Here is a 15,460-nt window from a genome sequence, read left to right as displayed (position 1 = left end):
AATGAGAAACATGGACTGGCATGAGAAAATGAATCATGTCTGGGAGTCAAGGTAAGAAAAGAACAGTCAGAAAATTATTGCAATAATTCAGGAAAGAGATAATAATGATTTGGACCAAAGTGGTAGTGGTGAAGATGGTAAAGAGTGATTGTTTTCTGGGTATATGTGGGGATAGAGATGATAAGTGGGTTGTAGAGTATGAGATGATTCAAGCATGATACCTAGAATCTGAAAATCTGAAAGTATGGAGATGCCATTGGCTGAGATGAAGACTTCAGGAGGCATAGATGTGGTGTGTGTGTGTGTGTGTATGTATGTGTGTGCGTGTATGTGTGTGTGTGTGTGCACGCACGCTGAGAGGAAGCGTAGGAATCTGACATGTTAAGTGTAAGTCTGAGATGGCTGTTGGGCTCTATCTTAAGCAGAGTGGGATATATATCTGAAGTTCCAGGGAAGGTCCACACTGAAGATTTAAAATGTTGCTTAATTTCTGTGCATCTCTGCCTGGTTCATCTTCCAGGACCCTATTCTCTCCCCATCATTTCCCTAATTAAACACTTTGAGGAACCTTCCTCTATCTATAGCAGCTGTAATAAATGGAAGTTGAATGGCTAACATGCTTTGTGATCCATACCAGATTTAAAACAATCTGAACTATTACAATTATAAATTGGAAGCTATCTCACAAATGGAATATACTGAAAATTTAGCACTTTAGTGATACAGGGCTTATATTATATAACAAAGTTCAGAAGTTAGTTTATTTGAGCTGAACAATGCCAAACTCCTAATCTTTAAGGAAAAATAAAAATGTCATGAGATACAGTTCTTTTCACATTTTTATATTCCACTAAAACAATGCCTTAAATTTAAGTGTGTGAATTTCTATCAATTTTGCAAAAATAACTAACAAATACATATAAATGAAACTTACAAAATTTTATTTTACTTTTATGAAAGATTTATTATTTGACAGATAACTTCTGAATTAATGTAAAGAAATGACAGTAACATATATACAAATTCAAACTATATTCACTAAGCACCTAGATTAGTTTCTCTAATGTTTTCACCAAAAATACCTTCATTATTAAAAGACTGACTAAAAAAGTTTATTTAGGTTTTTAATCAAAAAATCTAAAGCTGTCCATCATACCTTCTAATTAGCATAAGATGAGTCAATTAAACCCTAACAATATGAGTAAAAATAACTTTTTAATATTTATTTATTTATTATTAGAGATTTATGGTTACACATAGTAGTTGGGTTCCCCACAAACTCATACCTGCAGGGAATTCGATTTCAGTTCATGATCCCCCCTTTTCACTCTCATCTTCCCTTTCCTCTCCCACATTCCTTCCTCTACTAGACTTTCTTTCGTTCATCTATTTATGTACATTTGAGTGGTTCTTTCGAACTATGCATAAAGGTGGAGTTCCTTGCGGTATATTTATATATGCACATAACATGATTTTTTAGGAACTCATTCTGCATTGCCTTTCGTTTCCCACCCCTCTACTCTGCCTCTTGATCTCCTTCTTCTACACTATTGATCTTTCTCTTATGCTATCCTGTCCTTCTTTTCCCTTTTCCTTTATTTTACTCTAGCTTCCATCTATGAGAAAAAACATTCAACCTTTGAATTTCCGAGTTTGGCTTATTTCACTTAGCATAACATTCTCCATTTGCATTCATTTACCAGCAAATACCATAATTTCATTCTTTTTTATGGCTGAGTCAAACTCTGTTGTATACATATACCATTATTTCTTAATAAATTCATCTAATTATGGTCATCTGGGTTGATTCCATAATTTAGCTATTGTGAGTTGTGCTGCTATAAACACTGAAGTGGCTTTATAGCTATAGTATGTCAATTTTAATAACTCTTAAAAGCTTTCCTATCCTATACATTCTAACTGAAGAGACTGGTCGACCTCAGATTGGTAATCATAGGTCCACATGCCCAAAATCATATACATAGCACATAAACAAAAATGAGTAATAAGTCATTTATAAAGTATTACAGTAGATCCTGAGTTGATGCTGCCTTTTGTTTGGAGTGAGTTTATATTTCCCAAGGTATTTACTGCTTTTGAGGGAAGATGTATCAGGAGCATGATACGCTAAATGTTGTTAGGCCCCGGAGTAACCAAACAGTGTATGGAATGAAACAGACCCTGTCTCACTAGCATAACCACTAAGATACAAGTGAAGTACAGGGGTCAAAGCTTACTTTGATGTCTCTTTTGAGTTCTGTTTTCTTGTGTTTTTATTTTACATTTTGGATAAGAGAGAGCTTACATTAAGGGAGATTCTAGATCGTGGATTTAGTTCCAAGGGACTAGGGCCCTGGAGTCGAGGGTGACCTGTAGAGTGATCTTCAGCTACCATACCTCTACAGAGAGTATGTGGAGCCTCTGTGTTGGGGAAGTATTTTGCCCTATAAGGTGAGGTTTCTTTCTCTATTTTGTGCTGTCTCACTTTAAGATTTTATCGTCATACCCAGTACAAACACTCCACTGTCTGTTGAATAGTCAATAGTTCTACGGCTCAGTGTCTTGGTTCGTTTTGTTTTCTCCTGCTTTGAAGATTCCATCCAACTTACATTGATTTTCACTCACATACTGGTATGGCCTAGATACCTCCTGGTCCATGGAGCCTCCAAATACCTTTGACCCTTCATCCCCAGGACACAGAACTTTTTACTTCTTCCACTGCCCTTGCTTGGTTCTCCCTTATGGGTTAATGAACTGGATCTGCTTCTGGTCCCTTGCTTCATATGCTCATGGGAATTAGGAAGTATTTCCCTTGAATATACACATATTTCATAATTTTATTTTAAAAGAGATATTTGCTATCAGTCTATCTTATTGTAAGGCTCTTTTAATGGTTACCTAGGATCCTGTGTTCGTTTCTTGCATTAAAATACTTTAACACACTCTAGTTTTTCAGACTATATTGATATAACTGGACATGGAGTTTTGTTGAGAAGAAAGTAGGAAACAGAACTGTGGGAAAGCATGTCCCAGAATTGGGAACACAATTTTCAGAAAGACTCTTAGAAGATGAACAAGTAATTGCCAGGCCAAAAAATAAAAGGTCATTTATCTCACCTGCTAGCCTTCTATGAGATTTTTGAGGTTATGCACCTTCGTCTACAAGTTAAGGGCTAGGCACACTATGCCTGGCTAGTCTTTCTGTTTCTTACTTTGAAGCACCATCACACCATGGCAACCCCATTTCCATTAGAACATACCCTCTTCCTTATCCTCCATCTAACCAAATCCTACCCATCCTTCAAGGTTATACTCAAGTGCAGCCTTCTTGGAGACTCTGCATAACTAGCTGATGCCAACCTACCTTGCCACTCTTCTATATCCTCATAACATTGACTGTATCAATCACTTGGCTACTGTTCAATTATTCAATTACTGTGCCTATGTCCGCATCATACACATATTCTGACAGGCTCAAGTCTATGCTTATGATAGACTTACATAATAGAATAAAACTGGCCATACAAGTCCTTTTTACACAATGAATCAACAAATAATTGGATTCTTATAAGCAAGATGGAACCCCAGCAGGGAAAGGAGTAGACTAAATAAAGCAATATCTCTAATTCATTTCATTTTCACTTTTTTCCTATGCCTCCTCAATGCCTGCTCATTGTGATCTATTCTGAATCTATCCACAATGTAGAACCATTCTTATTCTTTCTGAAATTTCCTTACTTCCTCTATAATCAATGTCTTTCATTTCATCTAACTGCTGGTTTGCACCACTTATAGACAAACCTTATTTCTATTCAACAAGAAGATAAGACTAGCTGTGGTATATTTAACTAAGCTAAAGAATGCAAGATAGTAAGATAGGATAAAAAAAGTCAATACTGGTTATTAGGTGTCCATAAACAATAGTCTTATTGAAAGAAAGATATATGAATTATAGTGTTTTATTGTTAAATTTTCATTAAACTCTGAATTTATATTTAAATTTAAAGCTATATACATATTATGCTTTTGAAAAAGACTACTAGTACACTGTCATAGTAAATAATTTGTTATAAATGTTCAAACTGGGATCAAATGCCACCAGTTTAAGTGAAATAATTCATTTAGATGGAGAAATAATATCATATAGCAAATAAAAATCCAATAATGATGGGGTGAGAGAATGAAACCAAGTCGCAGGTGAAAGGTTGGCATCAATCAATATAGAAGGGTGAGCATTTTGTTTTTAATTAAACAAATAAGCAACATAAAATACTTTCACCGAATTGTAAGCTCAAGAGGATTTAATAAAAAGCTACCTTTAATTATTTGGCCTTTGAGCCAACACCTCTAAGTAGACTATTAAGATACATTTATAAATAACTCACAAGAAATTCTGAACTCCAAAGCTTCCATCCTTAAAGAATATCCAGATTCCTCTAGAACTATAATTCCCCAAACAGATGACAAGGTACCACAGTAAACTCATGGAGTGCAACTGAATTTTTTTAAATTTAAGTTAAACACAGTGATAATCAAGATCAATCAGACACTTCAGCAACTTCCAACAAGGTAGTTAACAGTTTGCCACTACATTCCTGTGATGTCATTATGTCTATTTTGAAAATGGGGTATTGGAAGTTTCTGTGATAAAAAGCAAGAATCATCTGAAAATGTGAATAGAAAATGAGGGAGGTGATGTCTCAAAGGATTGGGATGTTGTTCCATGACCAAACACCACATGCCTAGAGTAAATTATAGTTACTAAAATTAAATAAAAATTTCTTTTAATTTATGTGTTCTACTTTTCTCACATGACTATTAAAATTAGAACATAATATGTGTTTGGTTATTTGGTGCTATTTCATGAAGAACACCCTTGGGTATTTCTTTCAGTCTTCAGGCACAATGATAAAGTTACTTTGGCACTACAGGAGACTTGTTAAACTTAAAGTTTGAGAACTTCTGCTGTATCCTCTAGAGTCTAGTTGGTTGTTGACTTTAAATTTAAAAGACACACACACACACACACACACACACACCACTACACTACAGCATACATACAGTCCCTTTCACCATCCTATTTGCTTTAATCAGATTTTTTGGTGCTGTGACTAAAAGACCTGACAAGAACAATTTTAGAGAAGGAAAAGCTTATTTGCAGTACAGTTTCAGAGGTCTCTGTCCATAGACAGCCAGCTCCATTCCTCCAAGCTTGAGGTAGGCTAAACATCATGGTGGAAGAGTGTGGCAGAAGGAAGTGGCTTACTTGAGGATTAGGAAGCAGAAAGAGATGCCATTCACCAGATACAAAATATATGCCCCAAAGGCAAACCCCAGAGACCCACCTCCTCCAGCCACACCTTACCTGCCTTTAGTTACCCCTCAGTTCATCCCTAACAGGGGATTAATTCACTGAATGAGTTAAGGCTCTCTCATCCAATCCATCACATTATTAGACCTAATTTAGATTCTGATATCATAAAGCATCATAGCTATTCCTAGTCTTTTTCTCCCAAATAAAGACCTGTGTCCCTCAGGCTCTGTGGTTTTCCAAAATAAAAGTAGATGAAGGTGGTTGTTATTAAACCAAACCAATCACATGGTCTCAGCAATGATGTATGCAAAGACTTCAGCTCATCTTCTACATGCAATTTAAGCAATCTGAGATGTGAAAACTATTGCATGGTTCTATCAAGCCTTAGAAAACAGTAGAATAGACTGGTTGGAAAACAGAGAAATATCAGTTCATATTCAAGCACTACTCCTTTGTGTAACTTTCAAAAAGCTTATGTATTTCTTTGCTTGTTTATTGGTTAAATAGCCTATCTAAGCACAGTTTTTTTCATCTTTATACCAGTATCTACCACAAAAGTTCATTTTGTGCAATGAATGAAATGATACATATAAATGCATAACACCATGACTGACTCTAAATAAATAGTAGCTATTTATAACACATTATATTGTAGAGAAAAACAATTCTCTCAACAATGAATTTAAGTCAATTTGTTTTATACTTCACTCTTAAATTGGATGGAAATTTGTTTGAACCTCCCACTCTATAAGTATTATCTTTGTCTCCTTTAGACTGAGAGGTACACAAGAAACTAAGTCCTTCATCACTCTTCCAGAGAGAACAATTTTATGCAAGATTGAAAAACTAATTAAAAGTTAAATCCAAATATAAATGATAAGGAGCAAAGGTTAAATAATACACCAGGATAACACAAATTATAAAAAGTACAGACTCAGAGGAAAAAGTAATAAGATATTTAAAACTATTGAATGCTCTTCTTCAATTCTGTCTCTTGCTTCCAGATCATGTGTTTGCTTGGTTCTCCTCCTATTAGCATTTTCTCCACTTTCTTTCTGACCTTACAATAATTTCATTAAGTTTTGTAGGAACTAATGGAAAGTCTGATAAAAATTGTGAAGGATATCCAGACAGGTACACAATAACTATAATGCAAATTTTAATTGGAGAAGTGTTACAAGGAAGGTAAAGCGATGCTGCTTGGGACTCAAAAGAGAAAGAAGTTATTTCTGATGTGAGAGAATCCAAAGGGAAGCTTTTGTAGAGGAGTTGCTTTCCAGGTGAGTCTTAAAACTCAGGTAGGATATGAATATGTGGACATAAAGGAAAGGACATGTGAACCAGTGGGAAGAATGGGAGCAAAGATATACAAGCATAAACACGAGACTTAATAAGGAACCAAAGGAACACAAGTGACTCAAGTGTGAGCCTCATAATGGACAGTGGCTGAAAATAATATTAGAAATGTTATTGTAAGCCACATTGGGCATAACTTTGGTTGTCTACCATGATAAACCATCATTCCCTCTTCTCCACAGCATGAATCACCACAGGATTAGGTGAATACCCAATTCAATTATATTTGCACCTCAGCATCAAAACATCTGATGTTAAATATAAGTAAGTCTTTATAATTCTTCAAACTTCATAGCAATAAACCAAGGAACCCTGTATCTTTGTTCTAGTTCTTTCATTATCATGTTCTGTGGGCCTAAGAAAGCAATGCCACCCCACTTCCAGGTCATAGCTTCTCATCTCTAAAATGACCAGTGTGGCTTTGAGGAGTAGTCAATTTTTTTACCTCTTAAAATTACCTTTCAAAGACTATCATTGAATATATTACATCTAAAAATCATGAGAAAGATTCATTTTTGCCATGTGACCTTCAAATAAACAAAAATTCACTCTAAATTATAGAGACTGTCAAACAGAAAAGTGCAATTTTCAGAAATGTTATTTAAAGTAAGCACAGCGGCCTATAACTGGAATCCAAGTGACTCAGAAGACTGAGGCAGGAGGATCACAAGTTCGAGGTCAGCCTGGCCAACTCAGTGAACCCTGTCTCAAAATTTTAAAAAGGTGGGGGACCTGGGGATATAACTCACTGTTAGTATGTCCCTGGGTTCAATCCAGGTACAGATTGTGTCCAGAAAAGACGGCATTTAAAGTGACTCCTCAGTTTTTATATCAAAAAATTACAATAGAATAATACCTTATAAAAAGTGATTACCATATTTTTCTATTTTAAAATATTTACATTTTAATATGTTAATGTTTATAAAAACATGAAATCTTTCATGAAATAAATGAGTTAGCAAGTTTATTTTTTTTATTTTATTAAGAATTTTTTTTTAATTTATTTTTTTTTAATTTTTTATTGTTGGTTGTTCAAAACATTACATAGTTCTTGATATATCATATTTCACACTTTGATTCAAGTGGGTTATGAACTCCCATTTTTACCCCATATAAAGATTGCAGAATCACATCAGTTACACATCCATTGATTTACATATTGCCATACTAGTGTCTGTTGTGTTCTGCTGCCTTTCCTATCCTCTACTATCCCCCCTCCCCTCCCCTCCCCTCTTCTCTCTCTACCCCCTCTACTGTCATTCATTTGTCCCCCTTGTATTATTTTTCCCTTTCCCCTCACTTCCTCTTGTATGTACTTTTGTATAACTCTGAGGGTCTCCTTCTATTTCCATGCAATTTCCCTTCTCTCTCCCTTTCCCTCCCACCTCTCATCCCTGTTTAATGTTAATCTTCTTCTCATGCTCTTCGACCCTACTCTGTTCTTAGTTACTCTCCTTATATCAAAGAAGACATTTGGCATTTGTTTTTTAGGGATTGGCTAGCTTCACTTAGCATAATCTGCTCTAATGCCATCCATTTCCCTGTAAATTCTATGATTTTGTCATTTTTTAATGCAGAGTAATACTCCATTGTGTATAAATGCCACATTTTTTTTATCCATTCATCTATTGAAGGGCATCTAGGTTGGTTCCACAGTCTTGCTATTGTGAATTGTGCTGCCATGAACATCGATGTAGCAGTGTCCCTGTAGCATGCTCTTTTTAGGTCTTTAGGGAATAGACCAAGAAGGGGAATAGCTGGGTCAAATGGTGGTTCCATTCCCAGCTTTCCAAGAAATCTCCATACTGCTTTCCAAATTGGCTGCACCAATTTGCAGTCTCACCAGCAATGTACAAGTGTACCCTTTTCCCCACATCCTCGCCAGCACTTATTGTTGTTTGACTTCCTAATGGCTGCCAATCTTACTGGAGTGAGATGGTATCTTAGGGTGGTTTTGATTTGCATTTCTCTGACTGCTAGAGAAATATTCAGAAATATTAAGAATTTTTTTAAAACAACGATATATCTTAGAATTAAAGCAATGATATGACAGTTGACTGAAAAACTTTTTATGGAACACCTACCTACTCATTAAGCACATACTATGTGCCAAGTACTAAATTATGACCCAGTGACACAGTTTACAGGAAAAAGGCATTCCAATGCAGTAGTAGAGGTTTCCTAATCTTGGGTAAGAATAAAATATCCTGGGAGCAGAGAAATATTGTCTCCCCGAGTCTTACACAGTCAATAGAGACTTTCTAGATAGAGTCACGTGAATAGCATGAGGACAGACCCACAGGAAATACATAAGTAAAAAAGATACATTTTGTCTGAGAGAATTGCTGAGGTATAGAGCAATGAAAAAGGTAAGTAAATAGGGACACTGTAAGATATCTGCCACCACGGTCAATAATCATGAAAAGAACGAGAGATGAGACTATAACAAGGAAATCAAGCCTGATCTTTAACAACTTGAATTTCATGCTAAAAGTTTAGCATTTAATTTTGAAAGTGGTACTGATCCACTGAGGAGAACAAATTGGAGAATATCAAAGTGGAGAATGATATAATGCTGAGAAGAATCAAAGCTGTAAGTTACAAACTGAGGGCCTGAGGAGTTCAGATGACTTGTAAAGAAGATATGGCTATTGAAAATAAGAATGAAATAGCTATTTCACAAGTTAGAAAAGATAGGATTTGATTAATGCCTAAGAGTGAGAAAGCAAATCAAGAGGAGAAGAGTGAAAGTTAAAACCTGAGTTATTAGCCAGGCCTGGTGGTGCACACCTGTAATCCCAGCAGCTTGGGAACCTGAGACAGGAGGATTGATGGTACAAAGCCAGCCTCAACAATTTTGCAAGACTGTAAGCAACCTAGTGAGACCCTGTCCCAAATAAAAAACTTTTTAAGGGCTGGAAATGCGGCTCAAGCTATAGCGCGCTCACCTGGCATGCGTGCGGCCCGGGTTCGATCCTCAGCACCACATACAAACAAAGATGTTGTGTCCGCCGAATACTAAAAAATAAATATTAAAATAAAAAAAAAATCTCTCTCTCTCTTTCTTCCTCTCTCTTAAAAAAAAAAAAAAAAAAAAAAGACTTTTTAAAAGAGCTAGGTGTGTTTCAGTGGTTGAGTGCCTCTTGGTTCAATCTCCCTGGGTACCACAAAAGAAACCAATAAACCAAACCGAGTTATTGTCATTAAGTAATCTAAGATGATTGATACATCTTCTTAATAAAATTCCCAAAGATCTGGGGGAAAGCTTGAAACTCAATAAGTAGGAACCCCAGGAGAGAATCTAAGATGGCCTTGCTGAGTTGAATGCAAGCACTCTAGTAGACCAACCTAGAAATGAGGATGATTCCTGCTGGACTATATTAGTTACCATCCCTGAAGCAATGGAGACAACATATTCCTCTACGAATATCTATCCCAGAGCCAGAGATCAAAAGAAATAAAAAGGGTTCTTAGTGTTTTCAAAACTTTGAAGGATCCTCCAAAGTGAGGATCAGAACAGAAAAAGCTCTAAGTCTATTTCAAGACAACTTTCTCAAAAATTCTTCAGGTGAGCAATGACCCTAGTATCAATCCCAGTGACTGCTTAACAGCAAACCACTTTTACTGAGCAGCCATTATGTGAAGGTAATATAAAGAACATGTCCAACAGGAAATTTGAATTATGTGTTTGAGATTTATGAGAAGTCAAGCTTATAGGCACAGTTTCTGAGTCATCTGCACAGTTTAAACTACTCACTGGAAAGAGCCATTGGTAAAAGCACAGAACTAAGTACAAGCATAGGAGATATACTAGCTCAGGGGCTTTGTCCAGTCTCCTGAGGCTCAGAATTTGAAAGGATGTGGTGTGGTCAGGATCCTCTTTGCACAAGAATATTGTGAAGATACCAGTATCAGTGCACTTTACTCTCTGTTACAGGTGATTTTCTTTCATGTCATCATACCCACACAACTGAGAACTTCTTAATGTCAAGAGTCAAGTTGTACTCTATTCTTCATCCTTGTTTTCCCTTTACTTAGCACAGAATCTAACATATACCATATATATCTCCAAAAACACATATAAGAACTACTCTTTCCTAGCCCCTCTTTCTCTAATGACCCAGCTTCCCTTGATGAAGTTGCTACTTGCTTTCCTGTCAGAACTAGTCCTAGATGAGAACAAGTCCCACATGCCCTGCCCACACATCTGTGACATATATAAACTCTAACAGCTGCTCTGCAATAGGCCCAAGGTCTTTCCTCACACATTCCTCACCCAACTTTGAAAGTGCACCATTTTTGCTTACCATACGCATTGTTTCCCGGTAAGCACAGAGAATGCTATTCACATAGTTATCAGAAAATCTATAATTAGTCAGGCTGGAAACAAGGTAATAAACTGCCCAGCAGAGAGTAAGGGAGTAGTGCAGACTTGACATGAATTTATCTTTCTTTTCTCTCTTTTTTTTTTTTTTCTTAACACACTGGTTACCAAATTTAGCTTTTTCTACATTTCTAAATCATTTATCCTGATATTTAAGATCCCTCTTATAAAATTCATTCAAGAATTACTTTTAAAAATACATACCGAATAGACAGTCAAATCCAAACCTTTCCTTCAATTGAGTTTCACAATTTGAAAGGTCTTTGTAAATTGTAAAACAACCTATTACTTATGATATAACACAAATCAGTGTCATCCCTGGTATAAAGGGATAGTCAGCTGCCCAAATACTCTTCACCCTGTTACTCTACCTGGGAGATAATGTTCTCCCGTGCTTTTTTGCCACATGCAGTTAGGTAGGGAAGTTACTATACCTGTGCCCCACGTGGAACTATGGTTCTTATAAACTGACCTTCCTGTTAGAAGCATTTGTTATTTAGTAGAGTTCTGCAGAGAAATGTTGTATGGTGAAGAAGCATAAATTGTTTTGTATTCTATTTGTTAAATCCAGAATTGGGTTTTCTGATGACTAAGAGGCTTCGTCATATGTCATACTGAAGTTTAACAGATAAACTGTTCCTGTTCTCTGCCACTTGTGACCTTGGGCAAGTCCCTTACAAGCTCTCTGATTTTTCATCTTCTCTAATATAAATTGGCTTTACTACTATCTTCTCTGTTTATACCTTCAGTGATACCAAAGGGTACTCAGAGAGATCAAGCAGGAAAATGTATGTGAAAGTAGTTTGTCACAATCACAATTAGAACAACAAGAGTAATAGCTACATGTATTCAGCATTTAATATTTGTCAAGCACAGCTTTACAAGAATTAGCTCATTTAACTCTTATCATTACTCGAAGATATGCAAGGTCTATCGTCCCAATTTTACAGACAGGAAACCAAGGCATAGAGGATAGGTAACTTTACAAGTATCCTCAGCAAAAAAGTTGAAAAAATTGTCATGTACTACCTATGCCCCAGGCACAGTAAAACAATAATATGAAAGTTGATGCACAATGTAAGAAATAACATCTTACAGAAAAATAAAATCAGATGAGCCAGCTGAGGTTCAGCAAAGTTTTATGGCTTACTCAATGCCAAGTGTTACATTTTTAAAGTATCTATGATTTACAAGATATTCAGAATATGTCTGACGTACTCTATTATTAAGACGAGGGAAGTATAAGAAAGCTGTTAGAAACCTGGGGGCTGGATTCAACAGTTATGTTTTAAATTTAGCACCACAAAACCAGCTATTTTACTGGAAGATTAAATATGTCCAGACATTTATAAAAATAAGTACTTAAGAAATTTTAGTTTCTATTACTATAACTGCCCAATTCCTGTAGCTGAGTCCCAAAGCACATCAAGAAATCTAAATAAAATCATATAGTTCTCTTTGAATGTGCTAATGGAGCATTTGCAATGTCTGGATTTGGAAATTTATAAAACAGGAGAGCCTCACATGAGAAATTTTTGTTTTACTCTTTCCTAATTAGTCGATGTAAAAAGAGAAAAACCTACAAATTCACATCATAATTAAGAATTAGTTCAGAAATAGATTTTCATTCATTTCTTTCCATTTTCTGCATATTGGTACAAAAAAAAATCTATTAGAAATAAGAAGAAGAGGGCAAAGATAACTTCCTAACTAGGGAAGGGAAGAGGGCCTAATCCCCATGGGCCAATGGAACATCAGGCATCCATGGGCCTATGGACACAAAGAATATGACTTGATGCCAAATCAGACAGCACAACTCAAATCCTGCTCTTCCACTATTAGCTGGGTGGCCCTGGGCAAAGCTACTTAATTTCTGTGACTCTATCAAGAGCTTCTGAACATAGAGCTGCTCAGCTAGTCCTCTATGATGGATTCCCTGGGATCTAGGGCAACTGTTGTCCTTGTGGAGTTTGAGGTATGAATCACCTCGTTTCACATGGTCCTAAAAGTACTTTTTGGAGACTTTCAGGATAAGACTGGCCAATCTAGGTAGACACAAGACATACATCATGGGAATTTGTTGAATAAATAGGACCCTACTTAGCAATGAACCAAGCAAGTATCAAGAGTCTACCTGAGCAAGGATTCCCTCTATAGCAGGCATACCTGATATCCTGTCAGGTTAGGAAAAGTCCTCTCTACTTCATGGACAACCCCAACCCCTTAAAACTAGGCCTGCTATCCTCTACTACCTCTTATTTCCAAACACACAGCATAACTGAGCAGGATGAAGGAAGACAAGCTATGACTTTAAGAATATTCACTTAACTAACTACAATCTGAGTGAGCAATTGAGGGTGAATTTCACATATGATCATAGCCCACAAAAGTCCTAAGCAGCTTGAATTATGTATTTTCCCACCATCCCATGCCACCATGGCCCAGCTCTCCCCCACCCCAGCTTGGCCTTCTGTCAATCTCTAACTCATCTAACAGGGCTTTTGAGCTTGAGGCTGCCAAAGACAGGGGAATGGATCCCTGTGAAAAAGAAACTTCCTTCTGAGGTGCTGAACACCACCTTATAGGTAGAACTGACTTTCCAATTCATCTAGAACTATGGTTCAGGAGGCATTTCCCAGCTTGGGAGTTAAATTTATACTGCAAAATGGGAAAGCCTGAAAATGATGCTGGCTGTTTGGGGACAGAATATATGTGTAATGTAGGAATTGCAATTTATTAGGATTTGATCAGCACATGTATGTCATGTGACTCTTGCTTAGCATGTATAAATGCTCAAAAAAAATTGGTAGCTAGTATAATAGCAACCCTTGAAGATCTCCAAGATAGTAGGCACGAATACCTTTAACTAGCATCATTGGTTGCTCATCTCTCATTTTCATTTTGTTAGGAGAAAGTCTCCCTTTTTATTGATCAGGAGACAAGAACAAGGAGTTTAAGGAACTTGTCTAAAATCTCACAGTATTCAGAAGGAGCCAGTTCAATTCTGGAATTTGGGCTCACAAACACTATGTGTTTTCATCTCCCTGGTTAAGGTGAGAAAACAGATTTATAGACAATAACCTGCCTGAGGGAATACTACTACTTAGATTTGAAACAGAAGTACAAATTACAGCTACATCTTCTTTTAAACACTAAGCTATTTCTAGACCCAAGTCCAGAGACTTATGGACCCAGAATAGTTTTCAGACACTAAAACATGGAACAACAAGGTATATGGACTCACAGTGAATTTTAAAATATGGAAACCCAATCGAACATTGGTTGATGACATCTTCTGGTCTCTGATAACCCCTGTGCTTCTAAAGCTGCTGAAGACTCCAAATGCATGAATCTGTCCGTATGCCAAGAGCTTTATCATAAGACCTGGCAGCTCATGATTAAAGAGGCACTAGAGTCCACAGAAATGCCCTTTCAAATATTTTCCACATTTGTTCTCCCTTAAGGCCATGAAAAAGCATTTCCAGCAACAGCTGAAATGAACCTGTTTTCTTAAAAAAGGATTGGAATAGTTTGGGTGCAACACTTATAAAGAAAGGTTCCTGGTACCCCAGACCATGAAACAGTCAGAGATGGAGTAGGACTATTTGAAGTGGTTCATGGAGAAGTTCAAGGACTTTAAAACTTCTAAGCAGGAAGGTTCCTGAGCCATCATTGTCCAACCCTTTTCTACTTAATAAGGATGCAATGGAACTGAAGGGAGTTGTCCAAAGCCACTGAGCAGGTTAATGAGTGGCAGAGCCAGAACCTGTAATAAGAGATTGGACATGCCAGGATTGCAAATATTCTTAGTCCAAGACTTACTCTTAGAGTAGACATTTCACATTCTCACTTTTGATTACACTTAAGTCCAGGTACAAACTCTCATTGTCAAATACTGATTTCAAACATTGTAAAAAAAAATAAAAAAATAAAAAAAATAAAAGGTTCTCATTTACATATCTTTCAAAAGACAACTTTAATGCCAAATCAAGAAATTTTATGCCTAATGTCATAGACCCTGACTAAGAGTTGCTTTAAAATACATATAAAGCTTTTTATAGATTATATAAAGACAGAGATATATTTTTTTAAAAAAAATTGAGATGGGAGACTGGGGCATTAATTTGTCCCTGATAAATACAAAGCAAAGAATCACAAACTCCCTTGACTGAAGGACAGGGTGTTGAAATTGGGAATAAAGCCAGCTATTAAAAACAGGAATGGTGGGGCCCGGGATGTGGCTCAAGCGGTAGCGCGCTCGCCTGGCATGCGTGCAGCCCAGGTTCGATACTCAGCACCACATACACACAAAGATGTTGCGTCCGCCGAAAACTAAAAAATAAATATTCTCTCTCTCCTCTCTCTCTCTCCTCTCCCCCTCTCTCTCTCTCTCTCTCTCTCTCTCT

The 15,460-nt window shown here is 36.6% G+C and overlaps 1 protein-coding gene across 1 annotated transcript in view; it reads right to left on the bottom strand.

Moving 5' to 3' along the window:
- Positions 1-15,460, bottom strand: part of Rab38 (RAB38, member RAS oncogene family) — a 59,405-nt gene that overhangs the window by 42,755 nt on the left and 1,190 nt on the right. The window lies entirely within an intron of this gene.

Source organism: Marmota marmota, unplaced genomic scaffold (genome assembly GCF_001458135.2).
Source record: "Marmota marmota marmota unplaced genomic scaffold, marMar, whole genome shotgun sequence".
In the NCBI taxonomy this organism is placed as follows: domain Eukaryota; kingdom Metazoa; phylum Chordata; class Mammalia; order Rodentia; family Sciuridae; genus Marmota; species Marmota marmota.
This window is presented reverse-complemented; position numbering and strand designations above follow the sequence as displayed.